Raw genomic sequence first — 15,753 nt, forward strand, 5'->3', positions numbered from 1 at the left:
TTCGCCGAGAATCGTGAACACGTACGCCGGAAGCAATGCGGGGTAATTATTTAATTTATTTCATAATATTATTTAACATATATCGTGAAAAGTTCTGAATATTCGGATTCTTCTGTTATCGTTTCATCGTGTGTTAGCATTATCAGCTCTCGGTATCGAATTGACAAACAGAATTTTTCTCATAGAAAGTGAGTCACATTAAGTATGTGTATATGTATAGTCGAAGCAATGCAATTAAAAATTTTTCTATTTTAATTGGAATTATTTATCACAGACATTTTACCGAGGATTCATTTTATAAATCTTATATATATGTGTGTAATCATATATGTGTGTATTCATATATATATATATTATAAATTGGTGAATACACACCAATGAATACACACACACACACACACACACACACACACACACACACACACACACACACACACACACACACACACACACACACACACACACACACACACACACACACACACACACACACACACACACACACACACACACACACACACACACACACACACACACACACACACACACACACACACACACACACACACACACACACACACACACACACACACACACACACACACACACACACACACAAAATACAATAGAAATACTTTCGTGTGCTATTATACGTAGTTCGATAGTTTACATTTCACGGGCCCCGTGTTGCACCCGCATTGGTTTCGTTCCTGTTTCCAACGTACAAATGTAGCGTCAGTGATTCGCGTCACGCGTTGTTGTAACAAAAACCACGGAAAACAGAAGAAGAATACGGGAGCAAAAGGAATTCCAGGCTACAGCAGAATGCCCATTGCCCAACAGGGTTTCGTTCCATGGTATTTCAACGAGGTAAGCTACCTCTTTTAGTACGCTTCAAGGCGCCTCTGTTCAACCAATTAATTTGCGTCCAACACCATTTTAACTTCGTATACTCAGAGAAAATATCGTTCTTTTGTATTTTCTAACTCTGATCTATGTATAAATTTACCGCGACGGGTCATTTCTACGGATCAACGTATCTTATAAAAACGTTGCGTGAAATGTTAATCGTATATAAGTCTTGAAATATTTGTACTAATTTCATAGAGGAACGTAGTTGGTACCTTCCGGGTGGCATATTGTATGCTTGTTACATGAACTTTCCAAATATCGTACAGTTAAATGGTTGGATTGTTTACTAGAATAAGCAACACAGCATTGTTTTTGATTTATTGTTAATGAATTTATAGAATCATATTGTTTTACACATATACACTATCGCTCAAAAGTATCCCAACATTTGATTACTTTTGATATTATGTTATTTAATTGCACAATCAAATTGACAGTACGTGCCGATATATAATAATTACGATCTGTATTATTATCTTATTCCTATGATGTGGGTTTAACAAAGGTCGTAACAAAACGGTCAGAAAAAATTCTTTATTCTCAGACTCTGTAGCCTGTAAGAAACGAATTAATTAATTAAGAATCTCGTTGTAACCTACAGGTTCGAAAAAGGCTGATAGGCTTTGGTCTACGTGGTGGTTGGGAATTTTCATTCGTTTCGAGTTCGCTTAGCTGATAAATAGTGAATGTGCATTTCTTCCAAAATAAAGAAGAAAGCGAAGTCGATAGAAACGTGGGTCAAATTTGAAATCACTTCTCGGTTATGTGGAGGTTGATTAAACACGTTGGTGTATATAGTGATGAGACGAGTTGATATTTGGTGTAGTCAAATGTATTTAAAACTATCGGCAGTACTCTTCTAACGATCTCCTTCTAACGAATTTAAATTCGACTTCGGTTGACGGTTGCGCTTAGCGGCGTTATTGTTCTGTCCGGAGTTTGTTTATTATCAAGTTTCGTACCTCAAGACGGTATCAATGCCCCGAGGGAAAACAACAACATGAGTTACTCTCGATTCGCATCGTCCTATGATTCATATACCGCTACAATATGCAATCGAATAAAGTGATAAATAGCTTGCGGATGTTTACGCGTCTCTGAAAATGTTAAAAGATATAACATGTTTAACGCGAAGTATTCGTGATAATATTCGTTGCAATTTGAAATATCTGCGTGCAGTCTCGTAGATTTTGAATAAAAATTTATCTTTTGTCGAAAAATACATACATGTTTTGGCCTATATATAGCTTTATACTCTTGTAAACTAAAAAAGAAATCGAAAAAATGTGATGTTGACTCTTGGAGTAAAAAATTCATTTATATCAATACTACTTTTAGAAATGCACCAAGAGAAGCAAGACAAATTATTGACGAAACACAGGATAGTCATTTCCGATCCAAAAGAAAAACGCAAATAAAATAATATGTAGATAGCTATTAAGGCAACATGCAGATATGCAAAAAGAATAATAAATGTGGAAAGATACATAAAATCAAAGAGATTTTGAAATTATAAAGTTCTCCTGTGTTATGTCTAAAATGGAAATAATAAAGTCATTGAAATGATCCATCATTTCAAACTAATATCGCTTCTCTTTACTTCAGAACTGCTATAAACATTTTAAATATCATTATGTCTTGGTTCCCTTGCGAAGTTCTCGAAGAATTCGTCAAATGATGTCATCAACAATATAAATAATCGTAAAAAATGTATATTTGTGTTTAAAAAATAGGCGAATAAAGAGAAATAGGATAATCGAGACTGGTGAAAAAGGATCAACCTTTTCAGCAATGGCAAGGCACATCCCGCATCTGATACAAGCGGAAGAGAAATCAATTCCTATCATGTCGCACGGTGAACAAGAACGCAAATACGGAATCTTTTGTATAATACTACTCCAAATTCTGTTGAGTCGCAGTAATAATAATAATCGGGTGTTGACTTCTGCTCGTTTTTACTTGAAGTCTGCTCGTTACCTCTTTGACATTTGGAGGATCGTTTTCTGTCGAAACCCGTTCCATCTGACGTTAAAACCAATAAAAACAATATTACGATAAAGACTTTTATCTCCATTGTCGTCAACTTCCGTCAAGTCTTCGTTTTCTGCTCGCTGGATATAATACGGATTCCCAAAAACTTTCTTCGTATGCAATTTTACTAATGTACATTTATCAAACATTGCACATTTTAAAATAGGTTATCATTATAAGATTAAAAAAAATAGCTAAAAATATTTTGAAACTGAAGAAACCAATTTTGAAGTTTGTTGGCCCGGAAATGTCATGGTAAGAAGGTATACTTCGATATTATTTTTACTCTCGATAGGCGTCGCTGTCGTTGCTGTTGTCACATATGAGACACAACAAATCACGAAATTGACAAATCACCGGTGATCTCCTCGAGTCGCAGTTCGAACGTTTCACAAATAAGTTAAAGAATTGAACTTTAGATATAGTGGTAAAATTTATTGCATGAATCCAACAGAGTGACGGTTCAGAGTGTCATAACAAAGAGGTATATTTTGTCTACTCCATTAGTGCTTCTAAGCGTGTGATACTGTCGACGATTCGCCTGTGCATGATTATACATTGAGTAAACGTATAGTCTGAGTTGGAGTTTTGATGATTAGGATAATCGAAATAATTCATAGCCATGGTAATATTTTAACTAATTTATTTTGTTGTCTTTTATAGGCCACTGCAATGAGAAAGGAATTCCTGAAGCCAAAAAAAAATGATACATCCAAATAGCAGAAAGTCTATCGCTATTACGAAAAAAGCCAAAAAGTAAATACAATTACTATTAAATTGTGTGATTTTGTTATGTACATTTCATTTATTTTATATGATTATATAATACTTTTGTGTACTAAAGAAGGAAATGGACAATGTGTTTTGTTTCAGAATATCAAATAGACAGAAGGCAGAAATGTCCCGCTTGATAAAACAGAATTCAATAGGAGAGAAAATATCATGGATCAGAAACAATATGATTCCAGGCGTGTGTCCCTATACTCCAGAGTTAACTGCAAGTTTGTTAGAAACGGAGGTAAAACAAAAATGTATACACATGATGATACAGAGATTGTACATTAAAGATGTGATTAGTTATAGTTCTATATTTGATCCAAAGGTATGTAGCAAGAAATGATGAAGCAATGGAAGAAATTACTATTAAAAGATCTATAGGTAGCAACAGGAGTAGACAGCATGCTAGGAGGGAACATATAATTAGAGTAGAAAGAACTAGGAGAATATCATACACGTGGAATAGGTAAAGAATTACAGCCAAATTTATTTTCAATATATCCTGATGTACAAACTCTCCTTTATTTTTCAGAAATTTCTGATATTTTAAATGCAACTCAGTGTGAAATGTTATTGAATTGGAATAATGAATTATAGTGTGTGAATAATTTTAAATTTATAAGGTTTGGCGAGAAAGATTTAAAGAAAGTATTAGAGCTAAGACAAAGAATGAAAATAAGCCATATTAGACTATCCAAATCTCTGTTAGCTATGCCTGTAAACAAGAAGAATTTATTAAGTAAGTCAATTGATTTAGATGAAAATAATCAATCGGCAGAATGTGTAATGGAAATAGAACAAATTCTGTAGATATATGTCTTTTTATCTTTCACCTCTATTTAAAAACAAGAAAACAGAAGAAAAGCGAACAGTTTCGTCCTTTTTTGTTTTCGAAATGCTAGAAACCGCATATCGTCTTGCTCTTATCTCCCACGAGAAACAGTCACGTCACAAGATACAAGAGTACGATAGAAGAGAAAAGAAAATGTTCGATCGTGAAATATACAACAAAACTGAAACATGTAGATGAATCACACGCACATCATTAATATTCTGCATCGTTTCTTCGCCTTTTCTTTTATTTTTTCGCTAGTTGCTCCATTATTTAAGAACGAAGATATAGCAATTATTCTCAAAATTGTACATTTCGAAATGGTAAGAAAATCAATAGTACAATGATAAATATATTTTAAAAACTTTTTAAATTTCTTACATACTTAGCATTAATCAAATAGCTTAGTATATAAAAGAGTGTACTTGTGTCGCATGTTATAAATGCAGCTGCGTTCGTTACAACAATTTCAATTCCAAGGAATTTCTCTCGAAGATCGCAGTGAAGAATTTGCTTTGTTAAATTATTACTGGTATACTTCGTCAATGTGTGGTATATCGATACAATTTGTCAACCATCACTTTTAATAGCTTCTCGCTAATAAAAACATTTCGTAACTATTTAATAAGAAGCAGTATATTCTTAATTATTTAGAAATTTACTTAATGATGTTTAAAAATACGAATATGTTTAAAAATTATAATGTAAATATATATATTTCATTTCATGTTTTACTAATATATCTCTAATTTAGATTAAATATCTGAAACTTGAAAGAAACTTTTAAAACTTTCAACACATCGCATACGTTTCAAATTTAGTGTATAGTTCTTGGGTTACATTACCTTCGCTTTCCAAAGATTAATCTTAATATATGGATTTAATGCATTATACAATAACCTCTCTTTGTCAGAAAATTTTAGAAATTATCTATATGATCATAATCTTATTTCATGGTGGATATATTAGATTTGATGGACTATATCTTAATTTTATTTTATATTACTATTAGTAGAACAGTAAGTAGAAAGGTTACGTATATGCACTGTTACATAGTACGAATAAGCATACAATTTTTTATATTTCGCTTGTAACAGCAATCTGTAATTCTGTAATTATCTGTCTTCACATAATACTTAAAATTCGCATTTTAAAATCATAATGAACAATATATTCATTCTGAAAATATTTGTTAAAATACAAGATTTTGTTAAAGAAATCATGTTTGTTGATGTACGCATATATACGTGTGCACTTTAGTGTTCAAATTCTTATAGTTATCTGGTTTGAAAATATTCAGTTCATAAGTTCGTAAAATGTAAGAAAATTTTTGCGGCGTTTGGTATTTCAGTTTCTCGCGCGCATTGCATACAAACGAAGCCTCGTCGCCTCAGCCAATCAAGAATCGGCTAGGCTCACTTTTAGCGGGATACCACCATTCTACCGTCGAAGAGCGAGACTTTTTTCTGTTTCTTTCCATTGGTAGACTATTTGATCGTTTTTATTACCGGTGGCTTATATCATAAACTTTTGAAACATAAGTTCGATATAAGTTTATTTAAATCTTTGATTTTGTTTCGTACAGTTCATTAATTGCAGGACTGAATAATGAAATAATTAGCATTCTATTCCATGCTTTTTCATACAGTAATGTTTAGTAACGTTTCATTTATGATATACACATTTATGATATGACAATCATATATACTTTATATATATATATAATTTAAATAATAATTTATATATATAAATAATAATAAATTTATAGACATGACAATCATATATACTATATATATATATATATATATATATATATATATATATATATATATATATATATATATATATATATATATATATATATATATATATATATATATATATATATATATATATATATATATATATATATATATATATATATAGTATATATGATTGTCATGTCTATAAATTCTATATATATAGAAATGCAATATTTAACTTAATATGACGAAATTATACGTAATTCTATAATTTCTCTAAAAAATACCAAAGTGGAACTAGACGTAATGAAATAAGAAATCATTACTTTTATGAGAGTTCAAATATCTTCAACGTTTTTTTATTTTAAATAATTTTTTCCTCGAGCTGTACTACAAAATAAAGTTTTGAACAATTCGATAAAATAATTAATATATTATCAATTGAAATTAAAATAAAAATTGAAATATCTCATATATTATATGAATTGTAAATTCTTGACGAGAACATCGTAGCGTCACTAAATCTTTGTCAACAACTTTTTGTTTTCACGAGAGCTCTACAATACCAGACACGTGTAAACACATATACAAAACGTATCCTTGAGTGTTCCAGGAATTTGACGAATCCTATTCGTGTATGTATGGATAGCCGACAACTCTAGCCCCCTACTCCTCCCTAACCCAAACTCGTCGGGTAAATCGCAGTATGGGATGTCAGTTTAGCGTAGACAATCAGAGGAATCAGACGTATATCCATCCGTGTCATTTCGCGACAGGTGGCTTTGGTACTTTGGTAGACATTTTTCTACCGTTCAAACTCACACTATTGTTATTTTCATTTAATTGTACGTTTTTCTTCAATACTTCGTTGTAATCTATTATTTAATTACCCTTGTTTTTCCGACTGTCTTTTTGGTTGTCCCATTTGCCGGTAGCTCGTGCAATATGTTTTCGAAAAACAATTTGACCCTGATCATTGTTTCATTTTCAAATGATTTATTCTTTTTATACATTTGTTTTAATATTTCGCTCTTTTTTTGTGCAGATTACTATTATATGATACCGAGGGGAACTTTGATGTATTAGAAGGATGCTGTAAAATTCGAAAGGACGGGATGAAAGTCAAGAGGACACCATGGTGATTAACGATAAATTTGATAACTTTTCGTCGAAATGTGATAATATTTGTTCACTTTTAGATTAACTCCATTTCTTATAAATATTTCGTGATATTATCGTAATTAATATCTAATATAACAAATTCTAAATTCACGGTTTATTAGAACACCAAGATGAAAAATGCAAGATTAAAGAAATTATTTTTTTCTTTCGAATATATTAAATTATATTTCCGAAGAAATTGAATAGATTGTTTAACATAAATTTAACATAGATTCTCTCGATTCTGTTTCATTTGAGTAAGAAATTCAAATAACTTTCTCATTTTGCTTCATTATTTGTAAATTGTCTGTAATATAATATGGACTATTAATTTCGTTTTTCTCAATAACTTTTATTACATTTGAGAAATTACGTTATCACAGACTAGTTAAAACAGTTTCTGCATATCGCGTTATTTTCGTATTGCGCAGCTTTGTTTAACGGGCAGAAAAAGTGCGCCATGTTGCATTAGAACGAAGTCAAGTAATGCATAAAATATTTGAAATTGTAATGGCGGACATTCTATTTGGCGGATAACTTTTACAAATCAATCGTATTATGGAATATTCATACATATATTTGACAATAATAAAAAATACTTTGAAAATATTTTAAATATACTAACGATATATTTTCTTTCGCATTTTTGGTATAATATTTATGTGTATATTTTCGTGCTCTTGATATGATATATGATTCTACCTATGGTAAATAAATAATAATTAATTCGTAGTTCTAAGAAAGCAGTATTTTCGTAAACAAACACTCGACAGAAAAAAGAAAAAAATTTCCTTTTCCTATCCCCTACCTCTAATAAAGTTTTCTTTCAGAATATTTTTATGTCCGCGCGCAATGCGGTCGGTAGAATCAGTGTTTGCTGCGTTAAATCACATTTAATATTGATTTAGAGCATAATAACTTTCATTAAATGTAATTATAATAATCAGACGCGAAATTAGGGTCAGTGTGTTCGCCGATTGTCAGTTGACATAACGGACGCGTTAGTCTATTATTCTTTTTTTTTTTTTTTTTTTTTTTTTTGTTAAACATTCGTTTTCGATAGTAGAGTCGCAGGTCACGCAAGGAGGATAAAGCCTTTCCTGGAACTCAAAAATGTAACTATTGTCGTACGTTGTATTTTAATTAATTTATCGAACTAAAATCTTAAAATTTTGCTCTTGAAATACGCAATAAAAATGTTTGACAACGTTCGGAAATCGATAGAGTCTCAATTTCTAAGTCATTATTATGTTAAAGTTCCACTTTTTATGTAGTAATTAAACTTTATTAGAATTTCAATTCTTTTTATTATTAAAATTTCAAGTTTGATTAGAGTTTTATTCTTCATTGTTTTAAGTTTTCTAACCATCACAAGTACGTTTTCAAGAACAGATCATAATATTTAACATGTTTTGTTACAGGTTTTTCATAACTTCCATTTTTTTATTCTTCTTTGGGAAGGATGTAGCGGTGTTTTAAATTTAAGCATGTAAGAATCTTCACACTTTGTATTGTATTAACTTTATTCCTTGTCTTTCGCTGTAATTATTATTAATTAAAAACTAATATCTGGTTTTAAATTTTTATATTAGAATCTCAATTTCAATTCTAATTAGAGTTTATTATAATTTTAATTTCTTTTTCTTTTTAATTTCGTTTTAAGTCCTCATAGTGTTTCATATTTTATTATGTTAAATTTTTTGATCAACCATCACATTTTTCAAAACAAATTATAACGATTCATATTTCGTTAAAGGTATGTCACTTCTTCCCCTTCTTCCTGTTCTCTGGAGAGGACCTAGTGGTGTTTCAAAAGCCAAAAATGTAAATAACTATGTATTTTTTATTTTATTTAAGTCGATTCCTTATATTTCATTTAATAATTTAATTAAATAATAATTAGATAATTTAAAAAATAAAATTTGATTGAAAATTTGACAACTTGTAAAGTTTTCATTCTTAAATTGAATGTTATTATTAAAAATTTTTATTTAATAGAAATTAGTCTTTTATTGATTCAAACTTTTAAAGTAATTAACACCGTCATTACGAGTAAATTAAAATATTCTATGCTTTATTAAAGTTTTCTTCCATCGAATTCGATGATTTCAATTTGATGACGACTTGATAACGAATCCCTTGGATCAGAACAATATCGAACACGACATTCTTTACATCTAATCGTGAGTCGCATGCGTTTTTGTTCTTCAAGTTACTCAATTATATCGAAGGATGAAAGGTCCGAATCGACACGGGCAATTTGTTATATACGTAGAATTTTTGACGAGCATAGTGACCGCGGTTATTTATTATACCCGTGAGTAGTAACATTTTTGTCTATATTGTATTTATTAGTTTAGGATAGGTTTTCTTGCACACCGCGTTTTTAAATGATGATGAATATGTCGGGTCAGCACTGGGAATGGGGTTGTGGGCGTCAAATGAATCTTCTCGAGGATTAGCCATTGATACGGTACACACAGGCGTAGTTTATTACAATGATAGAATTATTACAGTCTTAACAATTGATCACGGCGGTTCGGCACTCGCGACACTAGTGACGATGCTCTCGGGCTCAATAACGAATCCGCGGTCAACGGGATGACAACAGAACGTAGTCACAAAGTCTAAGTCTGAGAATGATCACTGATCGCGAAGGCGTTACTCTTGGATCGATGAGATCGCGAGCGAGAATGCCTTTCCCGTCCCGATGATGCCACACAGGAAAACTATAACGGGGTGTGTCTAAGGATACGAGATCATCGGATTCGTCGAGAAAAGCCTTCGTTCAGAAAGTGTTGCTGCTAATTGGTTAATCTCCATATCGGTGGTTAGAAAAGGATGCTAGCCGCCCTCGAGGGAAAGTTGCTAGTGGGAGACGCCGCTCGTTGAAAAATATGTCTCCCCTATCTTCCCGTAGTTGGGACAAAGACTGTTTGTCTGTTTGAAGGACTTTAGTTAACTAAACCTTAAGATTTATAACGGGCCCTCGGGCTAGCCGAACATGTACTGCGGAGACGCATCGACATCTGGCAATCATCTTACTCGAAGAATAGGGTCTGCACGTGGCGAGCCACGGGACAGAAACCGTTGGAATGTTTACTGTCGCGTGTCGCCACAAATATTTCTTTTAAGGAGAGCTATAGAATTACTTCATACCTTTGTTAGGCGAAGCGTTCATCCCGTGACCGCGGCTACGTTCGGCGACTGACTGTCGCCTCGAGCCCAAGCTCATTATCACAATCCTCGAATAATTACAATCGGGTTGAATAACTACAATTGTTCAATTACAGCTATAGTAGACTCTAGGTTACAATGTTGCGGGGTTATCCAAAATTCCAAAGGCTCCAGTGTTCTTTCATCTCCGACAAATATATATGTCGGAGATGAAAGGACACCGGAGCCTTCCCTTTGGAACTTCGGGAAAACCCCTTAATACTGTAATCTAGATTCTACCATAGCCGTTATTAAGCAGTTGTCGTCATTCAATCCGATTGTATTTGTTCGAGATTTGTGATAATGAGCTTGGGCTCGAGGTGACAACCAGTCGTCGAACGTAGTCGCGTTCAAGGGATGAACGTTTTGCCTAACAAAGGTATGAAGTAATAGTATAGCTCTCTTTAAAAAGAAATAGTTGTAGCAGCACGGGACAATAAACATTCCAACGGTTTCTGTCCCGTGGCTCGTCACACACAGACCCTATTCTTCGGGCAAGATGTCGATGCATCTTCACAGTACATGTTCAGCTAGCCCGAGGAGCCGCTATAAATCTTAGGATTTCGTTAACTAAAGTCCTTCAAACAAACAAACAGTCTTTATCCTAACAGTCCCTAAATCTACCACCTACTACAGGGAGATACGGGAAATCTGCTTTTCTCACGAATGACGCTTCCCGCTAGCAACTTTCTCTCAAGGGTGGTTAGCATCCTTCTTCAACCACCAACCTAGAAATTAACCAATTAACAGAAACGTCCATTTCCCTCACTTTTCGAACGAAGGCTTTCCTCGACGAATCCGACGATCTCGTGTCCTTAGACACGCCCTATTATAGTTCTCCTCTGCAGCATCATTGTGACGGAAAGTCATTCTCTCGTGAGGTCGCATTAGCGAGATACATAGCGTCTTTAGGCTCTGTGGATATTCTACGTTTTAACAAAGACTTAGTTCAGTAATACTTGTACCGTAGACAAGCAAGTGGAGTACAACTTGGATTTTGGAAGAAAGCGCATTTGGTTATCCCGTTGACTGCGGATTCGCTATTGAACCTAAGATCATTGTTATTAGCATCTCGATTATCTAATTACCACTTGTCAAATTCTGTAATAATCGTATTTGCGCTAGTAAATATCTTCTCTATTGCATAACAACGTCTAATCCAAATGAAAATTCGCTTCACGCCCCTAACCTTAATCATAATCTGAACCCGACATATATAATATATATAAGTATGGTATTTACATATTACAATATAAAGTATTTTGTGTAAGTAATATAATGTTGATAATAATATAATTATATATTATATTATTAGATATAACTAATGTATATATGCATATGATTGAAAATTACACAATATATTATGTTAATTCGACCAATTGCGGGGAGACGTAATCGCGAGGAGAGACGTCAACAGGAGTCGTAAATTCCCGTTACGATTATAACAATCGACACCACGAATTGACCGATCCCCTGATTTCCGGTGAGATAATAGGGGTGATTGAGTTTGTATAACACTGTGATTCACAGAATTATAAATTATATATTTCCAACACTTAGATTACACTGTCGAAGAGAAATAAATAGATAACAACTTGTCGCACGAAGATGCGATAGATATGTACGCGAGCAGGGCTCTTATAATGGAAGTTAATGTATTGATGGACGTAGCACTATAATATATTTAGGAGAGGAGATGTATGTTCGACAACACCGAGAACCAACAAAAGGTTTGCCTGAAGTATGCGACTCTCGCGCTATGTGTAGACTGCCGCGTTAGGCGTTAGTTTTTAGACTGACTGTCGCTCTTTTTCTAATACGGAAGAAAAGTTCGGTGTGGGTGTGCCCCTGTGTCTAAAGAACGCGGATTCGTTGTTCCCACTTTCGTTAGGAAAAGTGAGAGTAACGAACCGCGGTGTTGATTGGTCATGACCTGCGCTACTGCTCGAAGGGATGAGTAGGAAGTCTCCTACCATCGTGGTGTATAGATGACCGTGTGCGTGAGGAAAACCTAGCTTGTTTTATTAGTGGGCTATTCGGATTTTCCTAATGGGTGCATACCCGCTTTCTCCGTGTTTTAAGTGCGCCTAATAAACCCAAGGACCTCTCTAAAAACCGACGGTGTTTCGAGAATATTTTTAAGCTTTAGAAATTCTTCAAGACAAACGGATTGAAGACACATGGCGAAACAATACAGGGAAGTGAAAGTTATGGTGGGTCCTTAGGTTTATTGAGGGTCGAAGTGACGTTACGCAGGCCGGTTGTTGTCCGGTCGCGCGGGCTGGCGTGCAGATGTTTTAGGCGGCGTAACATATTAATTATAATCATTTATAAAATCAAATTATATTCAATATTACTATATGTTTATAAAGACCGAGTATCCATGTGAGCATATGTATGAGTGTTGTAATAAACGACGAAATGACTTCGTTTACATATTTCGTAGTGAAGAAGTCTGATACCCTCAAACTTCGTTAATATGAAAATTGAATTATGATTACGATGGTATGGAGCAGTTGTATCATTTGAGTATACACGGTATACTTAATAGTATAATTTCAGTAAAATTCGGGATATGGAATATGAAAATATGAAAGTCTAACTTTGTCTGTCCGTTATGATAAATATTATCAAATTTCACGTGCAAGAAAATACTTCGCGACAGGCTGGTTTCTGAATCAAAACAAATTTCGAACGTTTTTTTGTGTTTTCAAAGATGTGTTTTGATAAAGATATCGCCTGAGGATATTTCGAGTAATAGAGTTCATTTAGAGTCCATTGTTATTCATTGATATAAATATTACTTGCATTGAATCTTGGTTTATGTTTAATAAATATGTATATTCTTCATTAATTATCTTCATTCAGTTTAATTGTTTATTAAAGTAATAAAGTAAAATAAAGTATAGATGAACTTTCGGACGTTCAATGGGAGACACGATTTCGAAGGAGCACGCCAACGGGAGTCGTAAATTCCCGTTACGATTTGACTAATCGATGCTACGAATTGTTCGATCCCTTATTTCTTGTGGGATAATAAGGGTAGTTGATTGAAGATAACGCTGCTATTAACAGGTTACTATATATTTTAATGATCCAACAACTTTAGTGTGATACAAGATTGAGTATTTGAAATGATAACTACGAACGAGTACGACCTGAGTCTCCTTTCGTGCTGACGATGATGATGACTGTTTTCGACTTGTAGATTCGTGCTGTTCTTTGCACTGTCCTCTGACTCGAGTTGATAGATTCGCTGATGAGATTTGATTGTCACTTGACTGTTCTGTCGTGATGAGAACAAGTGAAGTTCGTTCTTGTGTGATTACGGAGGAAAGCTCGGAGTGGGTGTGTCTTTTGAACTAAGAACGTGGATTCGTTGTTCACACTTTTCGTTAGAACAGTGAGAATAACGATCCGCAATGCCCATTGGTTATAGCCAATGTTAATAAATGAAGATTAGAGAAGGAAGCCTCCTACCGACGTGGCTCAGGGGTGACCTTGTTCATGGCAAAAACCGGCTTTTCCGTTAGACAAATATCCACCTTTTCCGTTAGATAACTACCTGCTTTCTCCGTAATTTGTAAGAACGTGCAATAGACTTAAGGACTGTTTTAAGTACCAGCTATAAACCGAAAATACTTGCAGGATTAAAGGTCCCTGCAAGCTAATAAGATTCGGTTTATGGTGGGGCCTTTGGTTTATTGAGGGTCTGTCTAATGGCGCTCGGGCGTTGACGGTCACACAATGAAGGACATCGCACGGACCTACTTCACGCGACGTAACAATGTAACGACAAGCGCATAATTGTCATCAAGCTGCGAGTTCTAGAAACGTCGATTCGCCTTCGGTCTGTTATTACAAAGAAGGTGGTATACGCGATCATAGGCGCGAACGGTAGCGGTGCAATCAGTATCACTTAGGGACTCAAACGGATTGCACCGCGAGGTTCTGACGAATAAAATTAAAATCGCTTAGCCTAACAAATACATCGACAAATATCATACAGTCGATTCGAATTATTGTAATAAAATAATTGTATTCATCGTTACATCATTTGTGACGAGCTCATTATAATATTAAATATTGTTAAAGATACAAGTTTATATTAACCCTGTCAATTCAGTGTTAAACTCATTTGAACCACCTCTGTTGTCTTAATCGAAACAGGGGAACGACTAATTCGCGGCGTTGATTATTAGGATCGTACACTTTATCCATAGAATCGTAACATAAAACGTTATAGCGTTATACCATATAACGTAATACGTTATGACGTTATACCATATAACGTAATGCTTCATAGCGTTATACCATATGACGTTATACCATATAACGCAATACGTTATAACGTTATACCATATAACGTAATACGTTATAACGTTATACCATATAACGTAATACGTTATAACGTTATACCATATAACGTAATACGTTATAACGTTATACCATGTAACGTAATACGTTATAACGATATACCATATAACGTAATACGTTATAACGTTATACCATAAAACGTAATACGTTATAACGTTATACCATATAACGTTATACCATATAACGTTATACCATATAACGTAATACGTTATAACGTCATACCATATAACGTAATACGTTATAACGTTATACCATATAACGTAATACGTTATAACGTTATCCCATATAACGTAATACGTTATAACGTTATACCATATCACGTAATACGTTAGGACGTTATACCATATAACGTAATACGTTATAACGTTATACCATATAACGTAATACGTTATAACGTTATACCACATAATGTAATACCATATTACGTAATACGTCATAATGTTATACCATATAACGTAATAGGATATAACGTTATACCATATAATGTAATGCGTCATGGCGGTATACCATATGACGATATACGATATAAAGTAATACGTTATAACGTTACACCATATAACGTAATACGTTATAACGTTATACCATATAACGTAATACGTTATAACGTTATACCATATTACGTAATACGTTATAACGTTATACTATATTACGTAATACGTTATAACGTTATACCATATAACGTAATACGTTATAACGTTATACCAT

The 15,753-nt window shown here is 33.6% G+C and overlaps 2 long non-coding RNA genes and 1 pseudogene across 2 annotated transcripts; all 3 read left to right on the top strand.

The window, feature by feature from the left end:
* Positions 1-757: 757 nt before the first annotated feature.
* On the top strand, positions 758-4,535 carry LOC126865990 (translation machinery-associated protein 16 homolog; annotated as a pseudogene).
* A 2,013-nt stretch (positions 4,536-6,548) lies between these two features.
* Positions 6,549-8,187, top strand: LOC126865991 (uncharacterized). The gene is made up of 2 exons (XR_007689746.1): positions 6,549-7,139; positions 7,340-8,187. It is a non-coding gene; the product is annotated as an uncharacterized LOC126865991 (long non-coding RNA).
* Positions 8,188-8,468: 281 nt separating this feature from the next.
* On the top strand, positions 8,469-9,553 carry LOC126865992 (uncharacterized). Its single transcript, XR_007689747.1, has 2 exons — positions 8,469-8,944; positions 9,212-9,553. It is a non-coding gene; the product is annotated as an uncharacterized LOC126865992 (long non-coding RNA).
* Positions 9,554-15,753: the final 6,200 nt, after the last annotated feature.

Source organism: Bombus huntii, chromosome 5, assembly GCF_024542735.1.
Source record: "Bombus huntii isolate Logan2020A chromosome 5, iyBomHunt1.1, whole genome shotgun sequence".
In the NCBI taxonomy this organism is placed as follows: domain Eukaryota; kingdom Metazoa; phylum Arthropoda; class Insecta; order Hymenoptera; family Apidae; genus Bombus; species Bombus huntii.